The sequence below is a fragment of the Coturnix japonica genome, chromosome 4 (genome assembly GCF_001577835.2).
Source record: "Coturnix japonica isolate 7356 chromosome 4, Coturnix japonica 2.1, whole genome shotgun sequence".
Taxonomy (NCBI): domain Eukaryota; kingdom Metazoa; phylum Chordata; class Aves; order Galliformes; family Phasianidae; genus Coturnix; species Coturnix japonica.
The window spans coordinates 31,951,797-31,975,577 of record NC_029519.1 but is presented as its reverse complement, the minus strand read 5'-3'; the positions used below and the strand labels follow the sequence as shown (position 1 = coordinate 31,975,577).

Below are 23,781 nucleotides of genomic sequence, written 5' to 3'. Positions count from 1 at the left end.
GATCAACACTTAACACACTTAAATTATTAGAAAACATAAAGAACATCTTTTGAGAGTGTCTTCATGCCTCATTTAAGCTCAGCTTTCAGTGTATTTTGTAAATCTATGTGTTTTACAGTGTACTAACACTAGAACACATGCCAAAGTGCTCTGCTAGACCAAATCAGTAATTTTACTTCAGCTGCCTGAAAAAAGTAGTGTTAGAATTCCAGCACATTAACAACTTTTAATTTGCTCGTGAATATGCAGACATCAGTGTTTTTTTTAAAATAAGGACAATATATGTGATCATGGCAAGCCAAGTGGCCTTAGATGTCTGGTCTGCACATGGTGTGATATTTCATTCTGACCTCTGAACACCTAATTGGAAAGGATATGATTGGCCTGTCAGACTATATTTAAATATTCTCTCATGCATTCAGTTGAAAGGCACAAGAACAGGCTATCCCTGAATGTCATAAGGTGAGCTGTAGGGGAAGAAGACTGTGGATGAACTGGGAACTACTGTTGAGACTCTGGAAGAAAAAGAGTCTATGTCCTCTGGAAGCAGGGACAGGTGACTTGGGGAGATTACAAGGAATTTGCTAAGGTATGCAGGGAGGAAGTATGGAAGGCAAAAGCCCAACTTGAACTCAGATTGGCCACTACAGTAAAAGAGAATAAGAAATCCTTTTACAAATACAAAAATGGTAAGAGAAGAACCAAGGAAAGTTTCTATCCTTTACTTGATGCAGCAGGGAATGTGACCACTGAGGATAAGGCTGAGATCCTCAACACCTTCTTTATGTCTGCCTTTAGTAGGCAGATCAGTTATCATCAGGGCACTTTAGGCCCTGATCTGGAAGTCTGGAATGAACTGCACCGATGCTTCAGGTGCAGTTAGAGATGCTTCAGTTAGAGAGCTCTTCCTCCACCTGGACTGTCACAAGTCCATGGGACAAAATGGGCTCCATTCTAGGGTGCTGAGAGAGTTGGTGGGGGTGATTGCGGAGTCACTCTCCACCATCTATCAGCATTCCTGGTTATCTTAAGAGGTCCTAGAAGACTGAAGGCTTGCTGATGTGACTCCCATCTACAAGAAGGGCCATAAGGAGGATCTGGAAAACTACAGGCCTGTCATCCTGACCTCAGTACCAGGGAAAGTTATGGATCAAATCATCTTGGGTGAGATCACACACCACACATCCAGAGGATCAGGCCCAGTCAGCATGGGTTCACAAAGAGCAGATAGTACTTGACCAACTTCATCTCCTTCTACGACTGGGTGACCAGACTTGTAGATGAGGGAAAGGCTGTTGATGTAGTCTACCTGGACTTCAGCAAAGTCTTTGACTTCTCCTGCGGAAACTGTGTGCCCATGGCCTGGACAGGTGTACCTTCCTTTGGTTAAGGAACTGGCTAGATGGCTATGCCCAATGGGTAGTGGTTAACAGAGTGAAGTCCAGCTGGCAACCTGCTACAAGTGGTGTCCCCCAGGGGTTGGTGCTAGAGCCCATCTTGTTTAATATCTATATTGACGACCTAGATGAGGAGATTGAGTGGACCCTAAGTAAGTTTGCAGATGACACCAAGTTGGGAGGTGGTGTTGATCTGCCTGAGGGTAGGAAGGCCCTTCAGAGGGATTTGGATAGGCTGTATCACTGGGCTAAGGTGAATGGGATGGGGCTCAACAAGGCAAATGTCAGGTTTTGCACTTTGGCCACAATAACCCCATGCAGCGCTATAAGCTTAGGACTAAGTGGCTAGAGAACTGTGAAAAGGAAAAGTACCTGGGGGAGTTGGTTGATGCATGGTTGAGCATGAACCAACAGTGTGCCCAGATGACCAAGAAGTCCAGGAACATCCTGGCCTGTATTAGAAATAACGTGGTCTGCAGGAATAGGGAGGTAATCATTCACCTGTACTAAGCACTGGTGAGTAAGTTTTTTCAAAGTATATGAGACACCAATAAAGTTTAAATACTTGGAAGCTGTGTTTAAACAAGTTTCAAAAGTTGTTAATGTAAAACCTATTTAAAATCTGTTTTCTCTGCAGTTATGTGAGGATAGATTCTAATAATAGTATCAGTTGTACTTTATTTTCTATGCTATTTTGGAATATGTGTTTTCCCTTGTTTTATTCCTGTCACACTTACTGACAAAACTACCAAGTTCTACCATTCATATGGAATAAAAGTTATATTACTATATACAAGCTTTCTGCAACAGATCTCTGAAAATACACAATAGCAGCTTCTTGACATTTACATCGCTATATGGGCTCAGACACTGCAGAACAAAGCTGAGAGGATTAAAAACCCAATCCCAATCATTACAACAATATTTTGCTAAAAGAAATATTTCAGGATGCTTCCATGAAACTTACATATTGTTTCAGGACAACCTATACCACTCTACATGTATTTCTTTTTCTAAGCAATGCAGGAGAATGATAAAAATCAATGTTAATGGCTTATATGCTTTTTGTTTTATTTAATTGTATGATGATTCTAATGGACCTTCTTCAAAACAGATTCAAATTTAGGCTTCAATACAAGCAATGCTGTTCTTAGACATCAGAGACAGTAGTCTTGAGAAAGATCAATTCTGGCATAACTTTTTTTCCATTTAAATCAGTACTGGTTGTGTCCAGACTAAAAAATAGGAGTAGAAAGCTTCTGAAAAGCATTCCACAGATTTTCTTGCCTGAAGCACACAGATGTTGAGATGAAATTCAGTTTAATTCCTAGGGAATTGTTCCTGGGGAAAACCTACGTTCAATAACCTTTTTTGTTGTTGTTGTTTTGTTGTTTTTTTTTTGTTTTTTTTTTTTTCTTCTTCCTTTCCTATGTCAGGAAATAAAATCTTCCTACTGGGACAAGAGATTCAAATTCAGTGCCCTGCCAAATACATTACTTGTAGTAAGAGAGTATATATGAAGTTACCATATGCCAACCTATGCATTTTGTCAACTGAAAAATTGTTGGTCCATTCCACAACAGTTATGCAAATTGTAAAAACACCAATACAATCTAAGACTGCACTTTTACAGCTAAGAAATGTATTTCATGAAAACAAAGTAAAGCATTAAAGATGTTGAACTTTTGTATTCTTGAATATTGCTTGGACCTTTTATTAAACAATATTTCCTTTCACATTCTGATAATTACACTTCTTCAATAACAAAACAATCTTTAGGAGCTGCTCCTGTAAATGAAATTATTTAAACTGTTCCCCAATGGAAGGAATCTGCTGTGACAAAGGAGTAATCAAAGAGGTGAGAAACAGGAAAGATATGATAGCATACTTATACAGAACTCAGAAGAACTTCACAATGGGACATCAAGTCTGTTCTACATTTCTGGCCAGGATCAGCTTAACACCATATTGCTCTTGAGTTACTTATTTTTTAAGTAACTGGTAAAAAAAAAAATATACCATAAATATAATTTCTACTTTTTCCTCAGATATCTTTTTTCCACAACATTATCCTTACTTTTAAGAAAGGTATTCCTAATGTCTAAGCAAAATCATTCTGACTTCAAGTCTATTCCTTCTATTTCCCTCTATAATAGAAAGGAAGAGTTAATGTTTCATCTTTGAATAAATATTTATGTAGAATTTAATACATTTATCTAGAATTTAATTTTGATCTTTTATTTTGTCTTCTAGATCTGAGCTACCCTCACTTGCCTTCACTACAGTAATTACTTATTTTCAGTAATTCCACTTTTTTTTTTCTTTTTTTTCTTTTTTTTCCTTGAAATAGGTGATTCAAGAGTACAGCACTTAAAGTTATCCCATGATCATCTGGCTAGCCACAACAGTTCCAAGACTTTTACGTAAAAAATTATTACAAAGTTGTTCAACGGATTGTCTGAAAAGTCTTTCAACTGATTGATTGAAATTCTTTCTCAGTTCTGTAAAGTTGCGAGCTGAAATTTCTCTCACATTAATCAAACAAATATCATGTGGGGACAAATTGACAGCCAACTTTACTAAATTTTAAAACATCATAAGAACTTTACAATATACTACAACACTCTCATACACTTCTCTGGCTCTTGTCTCCAGCAATATGAAATAGGTGGTCAACAAGAAATGGCAGAATCCTGCTGTCGGATGTATAGCTAGCCACAGAATTCAAAGAATTTAATAGAAACATTGCCAAAAAGCATTTGCATTGTCATTCGTGACAAATTACTGAAGAAAAGCTTCTGATAAAGAGAGATCAGTGATCTGTGACAAGTCAAAAGTCAACAAAAAAATCCTCACCTCTCTCCTAGAATACTTTTATCATTCAAAAAAAAAAAAAAAAACAACAAAAAAACCAAAATACATACACTGACATCCAATCCTGCTTTGAAAGTTTTCCTTTACTATTATTCAAACATTTATATGAAAAAGACAGTATATACAGTTCACAATAATTGCATTTTACTTTGCTGCTTGAAAATGCTTAGTCCAACTGAGTTGTCCTACTGATGCATTTTAAAAATTATTCAGAATATTTTAATAATTATTTAGAAAAGTATCCCAGAAAGAAATAATGAAGAATAGTAGAAACCAGATATGCAGCTCCAACAATAACAATACTTCATAAAAACCTGAGCTTTTATTTTTAACATATTTATCCTGTAAAAGTTTCAAACAAAATTCTTCGCATTGAACTTGTAGGTACCAACTGCTTTCTATAAGGGCTAGACATGAACATGCAAAGCCACAATCCCAGCACATCTGTTTGCCAATATGATGGCTGAATCTTCGTCCAAAACTTAAGCTGGCTTCATGCCAGCTGTGTTCTAGCCTAGCTTAGAGCAGCTGCAGGGTTGTTGTAAACTGCTGTTTGGCAGTTCTCCAAGAATCTGATTTGCCAGCTGGTGATTGCTGAGGCAAAAAAAATCCATTCGTCATTTCCCTTTCATTTTTCAGTAGCTCAACTTGAACCACCAACTTCTCTGCCCAAAGATCCTCACATGCCACTTTATGATATGCCTACCAGTGAGCTTGGGAAATGGGCTATTCCCCAGTAAGTTTGCAGATGACACCAATTTGGGACAACATGTCAATGTACCCAGGGGTACCCTACAGAGGGTTCTGGACCGTCTGGATCACTGGGCTGAGGCCAGGGGGATGAAGTTCAACAAGAACAAGTGCTATATCCTGCATTTTGGCTATAACAACCCCAGGCAATGCTACAGACTTGGGGCAGACTGGCCTGAAGATTGTGCAAAGGAAACAGGCCTAGGGCGTTGGTTGATGCTTAGCTGAACATGAACCAGCAGTGTGCTCAAGGAGCCAAGAAGGCCAATGGTATGCTGGCTTGTATCAGAAATGGTGGTGCCTTGAGGACCTGGGAGGTGTTCATCCCTCTGCACTCAGCACTGGTGAAACTGGACCTTGAGTACTGGGTTCAGTTTTGGGCCCATCACTACATTGGTCTTTCCCAACATGAGTGATTTTATGAGTCTGTGAAATGCAGCCATGAAATTTCTTTTAAACAATGTATTTTGAATACATATGTCACTCTGAAAGTAATGTTTCATTTATCTCCATGGAAACTACAACAAAGAGTACGATAACACTATTGGATAGAGCAAATTCTCTGCCACAAAGCACCTTTTTTCAAAAGTTAGTTTGCATTAGTTATGCATTTCTGCCAGTGATGTACAAGCGCCTGACTTGTTATCAACATCAGCCTCTGACATTGTGAGACAACACAATAAAATATGAGAGACTACTTTTGGAGTGCCCCTCATACATAGGGGAAAAAAAATGCCTCCTCTGATGTTTTAAATAAGCTGAGATTAAGAATTGTCTTAAGAGTATAAAACATCTGGATCTGAATTTCCTAACCAGATATACAAAACAAACAAAAACAAACAAACAAAAAAACCCACATGCTTTCTTGATAAAGGAGTCTATTTCTCAAAAACAAATGAACAAACAAAAAAACCCAATTATAAAAAAAACCAACTAGATGGATCTCACATTGAAATAAAATTTTGATAAATCAGCATCATGATCAGGCACTCATTAGGGTATGTTTGAGAAAATCTATGTATTTTTGGTTTTATTTCATGTTGGTGCAGAATCCATGAAGACTGAACCAAAACCTGTAACTGAATGTGCTGCTTAAAATGTTTGTGTCATAAATGGTTGTGAGGATTACTCTATGTCAATGTCACTCTCACAACTTTTTCTTATTTTAAGATTTAAAAAAAAAATGACCAGCATTCAGCAGCTCACTTTCAAGTAATGAAAATTGACTACTCTTATAGAAAGATTCAGAATAGGACATTATTAAAAAAAAAACACTGCTGCCATTAATCACTTTCCTTTTTCAGATCCAATGAGTGAAATATGACAAGAGTTAACAAGACAATGTGGCTGCAGGACATTTGAAAATGGAAATTGCTGCTGACTATCTTGTGATAAAGCACTGATATAAAATGACAGCAGAAGACATGAATTACAAAAACACCCCCCCAAAAGGTACAGATTTTTAAGGTGCCTATACCCAGAGGCAATTCACTCTCTTAAACTCCTATAATGTAATTCTTCCAAGTAGAGCAACTTTCTTAAATATATCTTTTTGACAGCTGGCATAGAGAATAAAACCAAGCAAAACACTCTCTCACTAGTGTACCCATGTATCCTGACAACCAACTAACAGTGCTGCGTTTGAAGAACAAGGTTTTACCACCCCAAAGGATTTTTGCTTTCAGAGGTGTTAAAGGAAGTGCACTCCAAAGAGAGTAATTATTGTGACAGAAGCCTGAAGACTTTCTGAACTCCCTAAAGATTTCTACCACATCCTTCTTTTGTGTTTGTGAGTACATAAGGAATACAAAATGCAGCATAAACTACATAGTACAGTAGAGGCTATCTTGTCCCTTGTTAGGTCTCAGCTGGACTTCAGCACCTTTTGAAGAGCTGTCTCTGTTCCAAGCTTAGCCCCAAATTCCTAAAACATAAAGCAACATAAAGAAGCCAGGAATGACAACAACAAATAAAAGGTGCTACCGACCTCCAAAGGATGAAGCCTTGAATGATGCTTTTGAATTTATATCCCTTCATATTCCTTTCAGAGTTCTGACAGTTTATGTAAGTGCAGATCTAATTTACCAAAACACAGGTTAACTCCGTACTTTGGTATGCCACATCTGTCACTATGTCAGCTCCTTAATTCTTCTACCTCCTCGCTATTGTGCTCACAGCTTCCAGCCTAGAGATGATCCGATATGAAATACAATTTTCTTGCAGCAAGTAATTTCTCCTCATTCAAGTCTCTTAAAAGCACTCTTTCATATTGATTTCAGCAGCACCTGGACCATAAGAGTAGCTTTTACGACCCAGATTTGAACCTACTGATCAACAGATTCTGTCTTGATAACATGTGATGCATGAAATAAACAAAGCTCAACGTGTCAAAATAAGGCATGGATGAGTATCAACAGGTTGTAGGCAAGAAACAGCTGCTGATCAACTTGCAAGCCCTGCTGCCATCAGTTACAAAAGTAATGCAAGCAACATAAATCAAAAAGCATTGCTGTTTCTCCCTTTCAGCTTTCTGCAGCACCTTTAGTTACTGAAATCAACAATGTAGATGCTAAAGTGCAAGTTATTTTCCCTGTGATGCCCTTTTAATCAACAATCCAGTCAAATACCAGTGACCCAGAGTGTTCAGCTAATGCCCTGCAAAGATTTCTTGATGGTGACAATAGTGCAACAAGTAGCCTGCAGAGGGCTGAATTAAGATATTCATCTTTACAATGCGTAGTATCCTTGAAAAATTTCATTTGTGTAACTAATAAAACACAGCTAAGGCAACAAAGTGTAATTGTTTTTATTGAGTGGGATGAAAATAGTGAAGAATTTGCAATTAATATGCAGTAAATTGCTATTCTGCATTCTCAATATTGCATTTCTAAGGCTAACTAGAAAATCCATTACTAAAGCTAATAAAAAGTTTGCATACTACAGCTGTTTACAATCCTTTTCAAATTAAACATTTGGAACTTTGGAGCCATTCACCATTCTAGTTATATTCTTGGACAAAGGAAAAAAAAAATCATTTAGTTACTGAGTATCCCTTTGTCATAATATATGGCTTAGAATTCTTATAACAATAAAAATGCAAATGAAAATGAAATTAATATTGAGGATGTTTCAACAACATGACTGAAGAACAGTATTACATACTATGAGGTAACAAAATTTATTTTACTGAGTTTTTACCTAAGACATCCTCAAAATCCAAAAGTCAGTCCCAATGAGGTAGTTTTTTCAACATGGAATATTCACACTATGAGCGTGGGGACAAAAGGGTGGGGAAAGTTGCAAATCCTTAATTGGAAAAACATCCTACTTAGTATAGATCAGCTCTCCACTTCTAGCAACCCTCATATGACCTCTGTTTCTTTTGAATTCATGCAGGAGTTCACTTTTGGGATGCTTTCTTTACTGATATCCACTGACACCCTCAGCTTCAATAAATAAATAGCCACAGCTATTGCAGCTAGTGGTTAAAAAATTTAGAACCTTGGTTGAGCCCTTGTCATACAAGTACTTTTGATTACAGGCTGTAGAATCTAAATTATGGAGCCAAAGGTGCTTGTGGACTTCCCAGGTTCCATTCAACAGGACTAGACTGACCCCATGTTCACACAGCCTTTTGGGTCTCACGGTCTCTGTGCAGCCCAAGAATTAAGGGCTACTTGTGCCATGCTTTCAGTTACAGAGGTAATAGAAAGTCACAGGTGCCTACACTTGAGGTCCTTTTGCATAACTGAAACCTAAATGAATGGATAGCAAATGGCAAAGTGGATCCAAGGGAACATCGGGTCACTTCCAGAGACCATATTTCATGCAATATGAGCAGTGAAGTATGACACAAAGGTCCTGAGGAAACACTAAGAGAGCTTGCTCTGGAATTACAAGCAGGAAAACAGCACAAGTGCTAATTAGCGCTTCTGAAAAATAGTGCTACTCACCTGACACTTATTGCTGTGCCAACACACTGTTCTGGCTTTGCAAGCCGAACTAGTACTTCTGCACAGCATTTGATTTGCTATGTAGACGAAATAAATTGTTCCAAGATCTCCACCTTGAGCCTTATCTATTTTTCTATAATGAGCATGCCTGAAAACTGTTCAGTCCATTTCTAATCTCAGGTTTAGCATATGGTCACTAAAACCTGATTATCACACCTGTAGGTCATCTGAATTAAAACTGATTAGTCAGTGGCAATTACTTTTGACAACTAACTTCTATTATCTACATGCTTAGATTTCTGCTTTAAACTTAAATTCATAGTTATATGGTTATTTATTTTCCTATCTTAATACCACCTAATATGATTTGGGAGGTGATTCTCTCCCACTTTTCTGCTCTCATGAGACCCTACCTAGAATACTGTGTACAGTTCTGGGGCCCCCAGCACAAGGACATCGAGATGTCGGAGGGAGCAGGACCAGAGGAGGGCCATAATGTTCATAGGGCCAGAGCACCTCCCATATGAGGACAGGCTGAGAGAGCTGGGGCTCTTGAGCCTGTAGAAGATAAGGCTCCAGGGGGACCTTATAGTGGCCTTCCAGTACCTGAAGGAGGCCTACTGGGAATCTGGGGAAGGACATTTTATAAGGGCATATAGCGATCAGACAAAGGGAAACAGTTTTAAACTGGAAAAGTTTAAATTTAAAATCTAGATTTGTACTAAATATTATTTACCAAAGAAATTATTTACTGTGGGGTGATGAAACACTGGAACAGGTTGCCTAGCGGAGTTCTGGATGCCCCCTCCCTAGAAGTGTTCGAGGTCAGGCTGGATGGGGCTTTAAGCAACCTTGTCTAGTGAGAGGTGTCCCTGCCTACAGCAGGGCATTGGAACTAGATGATCTTAAAGGCGCCTTTCAGCCCAAACCATTCTGCTGTGATTTCCTATTGTTCCAGAAATTCCATTAAAAAAGCATAACAACAAAAAAAGATGAACTGTAGTTAGCCAACACCTTATTATGTTATATTCTTTAACAACAATTTACTTTTAAAAAAAGATTCCATCAAATTGAGTTTCATAAATTAGAACCTTACTTTTGACAGCAATAAGGGCTCAAATACTAAGAACTGTGTGTAAATTACATACATTGTCAAATAATGTTCAGCTACTGCTATGTTAGTCAGTGACACCATCCCTCAGTTCAACATACAGTCTGCAAAGGAGAAATCAAAAGACTAAAAAAAGGACAAACTGTATCCTGCTGACAAGAGAAGGAATTCTAATTATCCTTTAATTGACTTGTCTCTCTATTTTTATTATAAAATTACTGACAGTAAGACATCTCTAAAGAGAAAGAAAATGATATATATAAGAACACTGTTAAATGAAATACCTCAGAGTAGCCAGATCTCTTGTATTCCTAAAATAAATGTCCACAACACATTTTCATGGTTAGACAAAAACACAATGACATACCTGCAAACCCTATCCTTAGCTAGTCCAATACAGTGTTTCCAACATCACACAGAAATTGTTTAGACTCCTATGATAGGATGAAGCATTCCTAATCCAGAATGATACTGATATTCTTAAGTGAGGTAAAAAAAAAAAAAAAAATACTAACTGTATGAACACTGCACTACAGGACAATGTTCAGTTAATCCGATTTCATCTAGAACAGAAAAAAATGACACCTACAAAACTAAGCTGAATGAATCATTCCATGTCAAATATTTTTACGTACTGACAATCACAGAAATAGGGAAAGAACTATGAGAATGATTCTCATAGAACAGTGCAAAACAAGAGAATAATTCAACACCAGTAGAGTAATTCAACACCAGTAATTCAAACTCAAAGACAACACAAAACAAGCCCAAAAACATGTTGACTTTATCAGTATGGAACTGGTGTTTATAGAATCTATTTTCTGATATAAGTAGATCTTATCCTCTTTTGCAAATTATTTTTCAGAACATTGCCCACTAAAACAAATAAAATGACCAAGAACCCAACATGCCACAGAAATATTGCAGTATAAAGATGATGTCACTTGGAAAAATATGCTTTCCCCTATTTTATTTTTATTTCCTGAAAATATAAAAACTATTAAAGTGGATATTTCAAATTATTCAGCATTTCAGCTCCTTATTATCCTCATCAAAATCATATTACACAAACACTGCAAAGAAAAAGAAGTTAAAAAGCAAACATAAATAAGCAGACACTGAAATTTATTTATTTTTTGGGGGGCAAAATTTCTAGGAGAATTGAAATTAAAAAAAGAAGACATGGCAAAAACCCTGAATTACCTTTATCCACTTTTGCTTCTCTATTGTCTAGCATAAAGGAAGGTTAGCAAGATCATAATATTATATTTCCTATATTTTGTGCCACACACACAGGGAAGCATTTACAACTTTCTGTTGCGAAGTGAAAATTAACGCTTTCTTTTCTTATGGCCCTTACCATCGGTCTCTCCCTTAAAAAATGTAATAGAGGATGACCGACTAACTTATGCTTAAACATTTTTTCAGATGTAAAACCATGTTGTAAGGCTGACTTACCAGTTACAGTGTAATAGCTTCAAAAGTAGCCAAGAGTTTTAGCATTTTTTTTTCCCCTCAACTAAATGTCAACTGTTAACTTCACTGTTATCCATCCTATTTCATTATGCATAATTTCATTGGAATTCCTGAAGTTTGAAATGGTTAAGTGAAATCACTATCCCATTCAGTCCACTAGCAAAACATCCAATGATTTTAGTGTGCAGGACCAATGTGTTATGTTTTTTCTTGTCTGACTACCATGCACTTTTGTGACAGCAATCTTTTATCCCTCCATTCACCTAAATTAAGGGTGCTTTTATTTTTATTTTTTTTAATAACTCATAACAAACAAAATACATTCAAAAACACTGTTCTGCAAAAAGATTTCTTAACACATTTTAAGAAAAATAATTGAAAAAAAGAAATATTTATCCTGATTAGCAGTCTTGCAAGAGGAATACTGTTTGGCTAGAGCTGAATATCAAAGAAACATTTTAGAATTACAAGGTATTTTGCCAGTAATAGACAATGAGATAAGAGGATAAGTGAGAAACAAAGGGCTTGGGGTAGGATTTAGGAAATTACACACACATCAAGCCTGAAGTTCACTTACTACTTTCTTATTTACACCCCAGAGCCAGGATCACATCTTTGTTCACCCTGTACATTGGTCCTAAATAGAAGCTGGAAAGTTTACAGATAAATCTGACATCAAAAACAAATTTCTCCTTGAGTCGAAGTATTTGATCCCTCCCCCACTAGCTTGCATCCATGCCACTCCAGAAAGAAACAGCCCAAGTCTCTCTTGAGAAGAGATCTCCAATCTGACCATCACACTTCCTGTTGTAAGTTCAAATCACCATTAAGCATAACTCTTTCATTTTGTTAGCCCTATGAATGTCATGAATGTTCAATGTTTTTCCCCACCATCCAAAACAAATTTAAAACTGGTTTACCTATAAATAATCCACAGCCAAAAAACATGCCTTTTTGGTTGAGAAGCCCCAACTCTTCAATTAACTAAAAATGTAGCTAAGGTAACTGAAAAGGCACCATACTTAAGAAAGCTGGATAAGGACAACAAAATACTGCACATAGACAAGGAAGCAGCCTTGGGCAGCATACCAGGCATGCCAATTCACTGAAAGATAAAAGATGGGTACCGTTTGAAATTCATGAAGAAAGAAAATGTGCACACACAGATACCCTGGGGGTTGATAAAAGATAGCCTCAGATTAGACTGACATCCATAAACTCATAAAAGCTTACAAAGCACACACAAGGGACTCCCCTAACTAACCCAAGAGCACATTTGAAGGAAGCTATGTAGGCTGTGCTTGCAATGCATCCTAGGTGATCATTATTTAGGAGAGCTTATATTACAGACTGCTCCAGTCTACTTCAAATTTTTGCCTCTCAGACATCAGCAAGCGTTCTCTTGCTTCACTTTCATAAGCCTTGTAGGAAAGAGGGAAACTATTATAATTCAGGGCATATATCTACTCTGCTGACTCCAGGTGTCATTACTGCATGCCATCTACCTTTCTGTCTCACAGACTGAATCTGGGTTATGGGCTGTTTGGCAGTTCTTCGCTTTGGTCCCAAACTAAGGTCTTCCTCAGCTATCGAAACAGGCTAAGGAGAGCGTCCTGGAGTAAAAACTGGTGTACTGATACTATTATCATCATCGTACTATCATAGTCTCGTGCGGGTTGGAAGGGACCTTAGAGATCATCGAGTCCAACCCCCAGGATTCGAGCCTCCTGTGTAGCAGAGCAGCACATCTACCACTTGCGCCACAGGGGGATTCAAATCTGGGCCCCGGTGTTGCAAAGCAGCATTCTTACCACTGTGCCACCGGGGCACATGCATTCATGCCTATGCTGCTGGATGTGCTAAAAAAGCACTCTCTTCTCAGGAAAATCAAGCAGAAATTTCAGAAACTTAAGTCATGAACATTTCCAGATCAAGTAGGTCTAAAAATAATGAGTGTGTTGGGCATTGTAGCACAACTGAGCACATTCTTCCAAACATATATCTAATTTACTGCAGCCAGGATAGTGCTGAAATCACATTTCCCTGCAATTGGCTGAACAATAGCATGCAAAGTCACTACTAACCTTAGGAAGATGTAAGCAGTAGGATGCATACCAACAGCTAATTACCACATGAAATAACTAACGCAAAGTAAGCCCAGCATAGAAGCTCACCTCCCCAGGCCAAACAGTATAGCTACCAACCGTCTTTTTATGCAGAAACAATCGGACATCTCTTGGCAGGCAAACTCCCATGCAATGCAGAGGAAGGAGATCAAATACAGAAGCTCTACAACCAAACCTGATTGACCTAAACCTGCAACGCAGCCCAATTTTTTTCAGCCACCACACAGCTGTTTCAGTACAGTATGAACAGTATGTTTCTGCTTTGAGGAAATTGATGCTCAAGCAGCATCACTCTTGCATCTTTCTCTTCCATGCCCTTCTTTCTTTGCACTTGCACTTTTTTCTTGAGGTGCAGCTACAAGGAAGAGGATAAGCATGCAACAGCTGTTATTGGAAAAAAAAAATTAAATAAATAAAATCAATTTATTGAACAGTCGTAGTAACAAGAAAAAAAAAGAAAAAGCCAACAAGCCTACAGGAACTGTTGAATACTCCTGACTGCCAAGCCGCTCAATTCCCCAAGCTCCAAAGCATTTGACCAAAGATGCCAGAAAAGGAGAAGATTACTGAAGAAGGAGGATCTTCTAAGAGCACTGCCCTTTAAAAGCATGTATTAGAAAATAAATAGGAAGCAGCTGCTGTGTGGAAAATAAAGCACTTTCCTTCTAGCATCTGAAGATGAATGTTGGAATGAGCACACATAGAAATCTTTAAATGGGAAAAAAAATATTTCACATGCCTATGCAGAAATGAAAAAGCTTTTAAGCAGCAGTTCCCCCGACTCCTGAAATTATTTAACTGAAAAATAGTCCACATTTAACACCCTCCATTTCAAGATGGAGTACCATTGCCTTTAAGTCTTAAAAGCAGTTTTCATAAAATTTATGTTCTAAATTCAACACACATAGTAACTGGAATTAGTAACCAGGATGACTAGCTCTGAATACTCATTAATATTAAATATTCTTCTGAATGCTCTAATAGGGATGTCTAATCTTTTCTTATTTGTTTTACCTTACAACGTTCACTAATCTTTATTTTAATAGGATTTAAGTCTCACAGTATCTTCTTAAAGTAAGATCAAGCAGACTCATATATCCACATAAAAGAAAATAAAACTAAAAAAATATATATATATATGCTGTATAAACATAGAAATTTTTATCTGTAAAGATATGGTATGTATTTTCTGCAGGAAAATAATGATCATTTTTTGTGATCCTATTTCATGAAAAATGTTTCTACTTCCTCCAACAATTCTGATATTAAACATTTTTTAAAACAGTTTGCCAGCAACAAAGCTCACAAATGCAGAGAATTAGCACAGATATCAACAATCAGGAGGAAGAAAAAAGCAACCAAAAAACTGTATAAAATTACAGAACCACAAGAAGCATCAGAACATGTCAGGCCAGGTCCAATTAACATATATGTGCACATGCTTGGATCTGTATTTACAGACTCATAAAAGCATTGATGTCCCATTCATGAAATCTAAACATTGCACAGGTAACATTCCCATAACATGGTAAGAAAAGTTGACGTGATGTATGGGCTGAAATTGACTACTTTTGATTTATACAGCCAGTGTGGAAATTAAGTTAAAAGTACACTAAATATAACTAGACCAAATACCTAATATACTTCATTTATTTCTCTTGAGAAAATAAATACATTAATCTAAGCTTCTCTCATTTAATCCTTAACAATTATAGCTATTACTAGTAGAAAGAAACAACAGCTTTGAATTTTAGCATAAAAATGATTGAAAAATATATAGAGAAGAAAAATAAGTGCTACTTCCCATTTGTGCTGTATCAGCGAATCCTATAACTAGACAGTATTACTAGAGTTCGCTAATAATAGATGATATTCAGTGCTTACACATTGCCAGGGGAAGCCAAGGAAGTGAAGCATCAGAATATGATAATTTATAAGGGTGGGGTGTTTAAAAAAAAAAAGAAAAAAGAAAAGAAAAAAACTACTATAATGCCTCTATCTTACTTATGTTTTAACTGTGAATTATAGTAAAAGCTATATATGATACTTCAAAGCCAATTTCAGAAATGCCCCATATTTAACAGCTGTGTGTATTCTGTACAGACAGTATTCTGACTGTATGCTGATTTAATTAACTGTGATGACTGTTTCTGTTTCAAACACAGGGGAAGCAGGATATCTGCATCATAGACATCTCAAGATCATACTGAAAACCAGAGCAGAATTTCCACACAGCACAATTTAAAATTCTACCCTGGGTTCTCAGGCTTTTCTGCAGAGTATTATTATGGAAACCATATTTTTGTGAACAATAAGATACCAAGAAAAAATATATTAATGGTCTTTTAAATCTTCTTTCTAGCATAAACATATTGCATTAAAAAGACACATTCACATGGCGTTTGCATGGGTTGTACATAATCTCAGCACACAATGTCCAACTGACTTTCACTGAGAGATTAGATTTGCTCAAAAGTAAGCATAGGACATTACTCTGTATGGTGTTGCATTTTTTTTGAACTTGCTGTAAACATATTATACTCTTAACACTTTCCACTTTTTATTAAGAAAATGTAAAGACAACATTTATGATTAAACTTAAGAGATGAAATTCTTCAGTAAATGTTGCTTTGAGAACCTATTTACCATTGGAGGATATGAGAGATTCTTATCCATATTATGGAAGTGTCAGCTGCAGAGATGGTACCAGAAATTAAGTACTGCAGTGTCTCATCTTTCAGCAGTTCAACTTTGATCATACTTTCCACTTGACTTTTTTCTTCATTTCACTTCTCCACTCATGCTACTACCCCTTTTTATAAGATTACTTCACAAACATTAATACAATTATTCTTGTGTCAATCACAGGAGAAAAGGAAGAATTATCAGCCTATAGGACATGACAGCTAAAGAAATAATTGATTATTCCCTAATTCTGTAAAGGATCATTTAACCCCCGGGATCGACTAGGGTTTTCTGGATTCCAGTCCAAAAGAACACAGTTCTCTCCTCTCTGGAAAACATACATGCTTTTTCATAAAGCCAGTAAAATGTTTAGGATTTGTTCCCAGAAAGAAAAAATAATGGAATTATTAATGCTCTTATACTGTAATACCTGAATTCCATCTGTTCTGGTTTGTCAGACATTTGTTATTTTTAAGATGTGATTGATTTTAAATATCAGATTTTTATATATCACCTTCAATGTTATTCACAGCCACACTAAACAACTTAGCACAAATAAATCAGCATCACTACTACGTTGTTTTTCCAACAATTTTACAACTTTGCATTATTTCAATGTTTCTGTATAGAGAGTAAAGACAATAATCTTTTACTTATCTGCATAGCTTATAATCAAGTGATGTAATGATTCAAACAAAGCCTTTTTCATAATTATTTGTTTGCTTGTTTCTTTGCAGATTTCTGGGAGGAGATCTTAAAATTTAGACAAATGATTGCAGATGGTTATGTTACACAATATAGAAGACGAATGGTTGCTGTAGCTACATTTTATCCCTGGAAATAGAGCCTATCTAGTATTTAATTCTTATGTATACATTTATGCTAGCAGTTAACACAGAGCAGTTGTTCAGTAGATCTATTTCAGTAGTCGAGCATATATCTCTTACTGAAGGCCTGAAAGGATAAGCTTCAAATATTTTCTTTTCTATTTTTCTTCTACCCTTTCTGGTATCTTCTAAGTAATAAGATATATGAGAGCCGCCAACACCTGAAAGTATCAGGTGACAATTTATTATCTCTTCCTTTATAGATAGCAGATTAGATTACTTAAAAATAAGAAATCATTTTCCCTCTCCATTATATAGAGTGAAATGTATGCATTTAGATTTTAGATACAGATGCTTTTATCAAAGTAAGGTAGATAAGTAAGTATGTGGTTGTAGTATGAGTTTTTTAGGCAGACTGAAAAGGGAAAATCCTTGCTCACCTCCTACATTCTCCATTATGATGGGAACCCAGACACCCTGCAGTGAGGAAATTGCCACGGCAGAAGAATTCTACAATCCTCATTTTTATTTCTAGTCTCTGAACTCTGCACAAAAGGAAATAGAATGGTTTTCTGAGGCTGTTAAGAACAATTGCATACAGATGTGTACTCCATACATCATTCTTGTATCTATTACATATTTATGTTCAAAACAATCCAACTGGTTAATTTCAATGCTACACATTTAAGTTATTCACTTTTTGATAACCTTCTTGTTTAAGACAAACTTAACCCTCTGAAGTTGGTGTACAGCTCAATCGGTGATCTGAGCTGATTTGATAAAAATAGATTTTATCTCACTCTTCTAATGATTAACATACATTCATAAATATTTTTATTCAGGAATGCTTTTCCTGCCTGATAACTTCTGTGCTCCCTACCCATACTCTGTGATGGGTACTACTTTAACATGCATTAACATTAAAAAAAAAAAAAAAAAAAGGAGAAAGAAAAATGAATCTAAACTATATTTTCAGGTGTAGTCATACAGTTTTCTTGAAGTAATCCCTAGGCTCACACTCAGTCTTCAAAAGAAGTAACTTAGTAGTCCCTTACTGAGGACACTGAAAATTGGCCCATTAAGTATAGAGAGTTTGAATAAATAATAAAATAAAGCCTCAGTAATTGGTAGTTATTTTTGTATGTTTTTAGTGTGTAAGGAGTTCCAGAGCACATTAGGTGCTCTTAAGGTTAAGGTTCCTTAAAACTGTATTAGTATATGGGAAATTTCAAAAGAGAATCTCATCCTGCTATTGTGGTTCTGCAGTGACACATGCCAAGTCAGAAAGACTTACCTATAAATGATAGCCAAAATATCATTTTTCCCTTCAAATTCAACTTCAGTATTGACAAAATATACTATATTACCCCATGACAGAAAAAGCAGGATGAATTTCAATGGAAAGAATATTCTCACTAAAGCATACTATATACAAGTAGAAACATCTCAAAAGATTCTTCTAATGACTGAGGTTTGAGTATTGTCATATGAAGGTTTTGTCAAATGAAAGTTTTCTTCTATCCCTTAAAGGAAAGGCTGGAGAAATTATAAAGAACCTGCTGCAATTTCACGAAGTTGGTGCAGCTCCAGCTGAATCTTTGAAACTGAGATCCTATTATTTGATCTTTTGGAAAAAAAAAAAAAAAAAAAAAAAACAAAAATAAGAAAAAAAAATACAATAAAATATAATGACATGGTATTTAAATCCAAATCAGTTTGAAGACTAAGACTAAGGAACTCTATATAAACTTATTTTAGAAGCTATTATTTTCTGATGTTGTTCTCTAAGCTAATTAATTTGTAACAGAAAGGCATTTTAATTTTCTTAAAACTATTCACAGAGCTACTGGTTCTCTTACAACCTATTTCAATCCTTATGGAAGCAAAGGGAAGTAATAAATTGATTTTGCTGGGCTTGGGTCAAATTCAAGTGACTTATAATTCTTTGGTCTTTGTTTCTTCCTTTTCCTTTAGCATAGGCAGCAATGGAACAAGCAGAGATTGTGCATAACGCAGAGCATAACAGTCTGTTAGACTCAGAATAAATATGACATCACACTTTCCATGAAAATTGATGCTCTTCTCTAATTTTACAGTACAGTGCAGTCATTGTGCCATACCTTTATATGGAAACATAGTTCCCTGAAGAAGATATTAAATCTTTAGGTTGTGGGGGCTGTTTGGCATACCACAGTGTCTTCAAAATTAGGTATATCTAGATATGCCAGTTCTTGACTCTCTTCTGTTCATTCTACAAAGGTAAGGATGCCTAGCTACCTCAGAGGTTTTTAAAGCTAGAAAGAACTGCTACAACTACATGGATTCTAAGCAGTGACAATCTTAGCTTAGTCACATTTTAGAGTAAGGGGAGTTGCTTACAGCAGGAAGAATGGTGGAAAGTTGATGATCTTTGAGGTTGTTCTCAATTATGTAAACTATATTAAAATGCAGGGATTTAGAAGATTTATGCAGTGAGCAATGTATAAGTTCTGCTAAAAGCAAAAACACAACAAAATCTTCAAAGAATGCCTTTCATTTTGGCTTTTTGTTGAGTTTTAAATTTCTCAGATTTCAGAAATATTGCAAGGCTAGAAATAGATGTTTCATTCTGCCGTGAATCTGACTGTCTCCTTTTCAAATTACACAGGGCCCTGGAGCACAGTCTCCAGCCATTAAATTAGATGGAGAGCAATGACCAAGAATTCCTGGTGGTTAATGCTGGTATCCTAACACTTTCATTTTACTCTCTCCAACAATTTTTAGCCCCACAGTTTTTGTTTGTATTGCATGTGCTTTTTAATTAAGACTGATTTGGCTGAAGCTTCTGGGCGATTTCATGAGAGAGCTGTGCCAATATCTGCTTTTGCAGAAGGCTGGCAAATGTCAGAATTACTCCAGGAAGAGTTCTGGAGTCCCATTTGCTGTGGGACCCGGGTAGTCTGGAGCTTCACAGCACTCACAGACAATGAAGTTTTAAAGGCAGACTCCCTGCTGCTGATACCAGATTGCTGTGGTCTCAACAAGGAATTTGGCTCTTTGAAACTGCTCAAATCACAAAATGCTAGAGAACAGTACTGAAACCTTGCAAAACAGGGGGGAAAAAAAAAACAAAAACGTGGAGAAATAACTCAAATGTAGTAGTTGTCCCATGACAACTTGTAGAATATGAGTACACACGATTACTTTTTGATGCATATTAAAAGTGCCAAACTGTTTTATGAAATACTAATTTAGTTAGCATTATGCTGCATTATAGAGAACATTTTAAGCTTCATTTCTGATAAAGCTATAGTATATTTTCAGCCCATTTCTTTCTCAGCAAGTGTATAAAATGTCTCATTCTGTTGATAAGACTACTGTAGAATAGCTTCATCAACAGTCCTTAAAATCAAATCTGGGTCCGGACCTTGAAAACTGAGATTTGAGCTCACACATCATTCATAATGTAATTAATGTTATTATCATAATTAATGAAAAGCAACATTCACATTTCCAGTTCAACATCATGGATCAGATTAGTGAGGGGAAAGATTGAATGAAAAGCTCGGTGTTCTGTTGAAAACACAAAGATAGGTTGCTGTAATTTATAACTTATTTTTGCTATTTTCTTGATTTTGTTCAGTCAAACAGTAATGCAAAACACACTGCAATTTCTGTAACTTAACAGTATTCTCTAATGACCTTATTAAAAAGCCTTCAACCACCCCCCCACAAAAAAAAAAAAAATAAAATTTAAAAATCCTAGTTAGCTTATACTGTGTAATAAAATGGTCAGTTTCAGCAATGCACTCTATTTTCCATGTTGAATCTTAAAATGTGTTACTATCAGAGCATTACTAAAGATACTTTCTCACTAAGAAAGTAATTTTCATAATGCTGCAGAGTGCCTTCTCATTCCAATGAGTGGTTTTCCAGTCCTATAAAAAAGAAACCTTCCCAAGCAAACTATGGTTAAAGATTCTTTTAAACCTCAGATGAGGGGAAAAAAAAATGCAAGACTAAAAATTATCCTTGCAATTTCCAATATTATCATGTTAAGTCTCATCACATCATCTTCTCATACAAGATCACACACACACACACAAAAGGATAATTAATGTAAATACAGAATAATAAGCACACATTAGTTTACCAAATTTGATTTCAATACACAATTTTCACATGATTCTATAAGTTTTGTTAAGACCTAAACAGCACATGCTTGAAAAGTAAGACTAAGCAGACACTACAACTCTTTCTTATTTTATGAAACTTTTGATGTCTTCTGGTGAAAAACACTGTGTGATATACAGTTGATAATGTACAGTTAATGATAATCTTTATTTGTTTATGCCTCAGTGACACTGACAATAAAATATATGTTCAGGTACTGTGGATCTGTCTCTTTGTGTTTCATGGCTTGCAAATATACTTAAGGCTACAGAACTCTAGGAATACAAAAGTAGATTTTAAAATTTAACCAATACTAATCATAGCACATTCCCACAACATAAAAATCTATAATAATAAATGCTTTACTATTGAGATGTCATTTGCTGAAATAACTAATACACATACTTTTCTTCTTGCTATAGTCCGCTATTTTAAATGAATAGGCCTCATACCTAGGAATTAAGTTAATCTGTCAAATTTTAATGCAGGCTATACTGTAAATCCTCAAATAAAGCTTCCAGAGAAAACATTAATTGAAAATGATGAACTATTGCCATAAAAACATATATAGTAGTTTTTTAGTGCTCATTCACATGCAGAAATGCAGCTATTAGACTTTAATAAGGGAAACACTGATAGCAATAATGTATTTTTTGAGCCATTTTCTGCATTTTAGTGCAATTTTGAGGATTTTTTTTCTTTTTTAACACTAATGCTATCCTTTGCTGCACCAGAAAACTAAAATATAAAATTTCAGCCTGCTGATTTAATAGACATATGTAACAAACTGCATTGCTGATATTCTCTTTGAGACAAATACATACCATTTTGTTCTAAGTAATGCAATCAACATACAAGTTAGATTTGTAGTTACTAGTTTTCTTGTACTCCTCCTCATTCCTTGTATTTTCATAATTATTTGAATGATATCTATGCTTCTGGGAAGACACTTCTTTAAAACCCTATACCCTATGCTTACTTACTGTTTATTCTCACTTCTGGTTATTACCTAATTTAAAATCATGAAAGAAAACAGAATTCTTCTGACCACCACCTCTGCAACTTTATACATTATAGCATCCCTGTAAATCTTCAAAAATGGGTTCTGTTTTATTTGCAACACACATTTGCATACACTAAGTAGAAATTTAATTGGCGTGTTAAAGTAAATAGAGCAGGCCTCTGAAGTCTCATATTTAGAGACTTCATGTGCATTGTAATGTTTGATTCGCACATGCTATGGAGTTGTAGGAAACAGATGCAAATTAATGTGAAGTCGCAAAAAGAAAGATGCAAATTAATACAGTTAGGCAGTTAGTGACTATAATTTTGTGACTTTTGAAAACCCAACAATGCACAGGAAATACTTTGGTGTCCAGTGAACCATCACACTGAAGAGCTGTAGTTTATTTGGAATGCGATGAAGGATACAATCCTTCAGCCCTGACTAAAGCTAAGCTTTCATTTATTTGAATGAATCCTGATAACAGAACCTGATCAGATAGATGTGAAATTGCTTCTCATTAAAGAGACAAAAGTGCTTTCTTACAATCATATAAGTTGTCAATATCTTGACTTTCTAAAAACAAGAGCAACTCCTGAAGTGAGAAGGAGAATCATTTAAATTTCCACAATAAATGGATAAAGATGTGTCACAAATTAATAACATTTTGTAGTGCTGAAAAAAAAAGAGGACAGAGTAATATCAAGGTAACAAAGTCATAACAGACAATGGTCTATAGGGGCAGAATTTGTCAAGTTCCTGACTTTCTTAAAGATTTATTTTTCTAAGGACTTTAGTCTCATTACAAAACTGAAATTCACCATTTTTGCCAAAGCACTTCTGCTTAACAAAACTGAATTTTCACCTTGAATAACACTGGGAAATACTGCAATAGAGATCACTTATTTTGAGAAAGAATTACCAAATACACATCTATACTTACTTTTTTCTTGATTTGCATCTGCATAATGTGGAAAACAGCATATTGGAAGTTGAAAGAGAAATATTGTTGGAAATCACTGAAGAACGAGAAAGAGTAGAATGGCAGAGGTGTGCTCCATTGGGTTTTAACCTTAGAGGAAAGCTTTTGCCTCCTCATCAATTTAAAAATAAAATTCTGATGTTTATAATTAAAATACATTTTCTAATTGCCTAGCTTCCAATCATTTTGTTGAAGTAAATGAATACCAATACTATTTCTTTAAATGGTAAACAAATGGAATATTTGCCACCATTATCTGCTGTTAAACATTTTGCATATCATTCCTTGACTAGACTTTTTCCACCAACTTTTCTAGAACCCATTCCAGTTGAGTTTGACAGAGGAATGAAACAAATGACTTACTGTAAATAAGCAAAACCTGGAATGCTTGTAACCCCTACCGTCTGGACTTGCACAGCACCACGAACTAGAAATAGTTGGGCAT

At 35.8% G+C, this 23,781-nt stretch overlaps 1 protein-coding gene across 3 annotated transcripts in view; it reads right to left on the bottom strand.

Moving 5' to 3' along the window:
* The window catches only part of CCSER1 (coiled-coil serine rich protein 1), a 581,898-nt gene that overhangs the window by 9,454 nt on the left and 548,663 nt on the right, over positions 1-23,781 (bottom strand). The window lies entirely within an intron of this gene.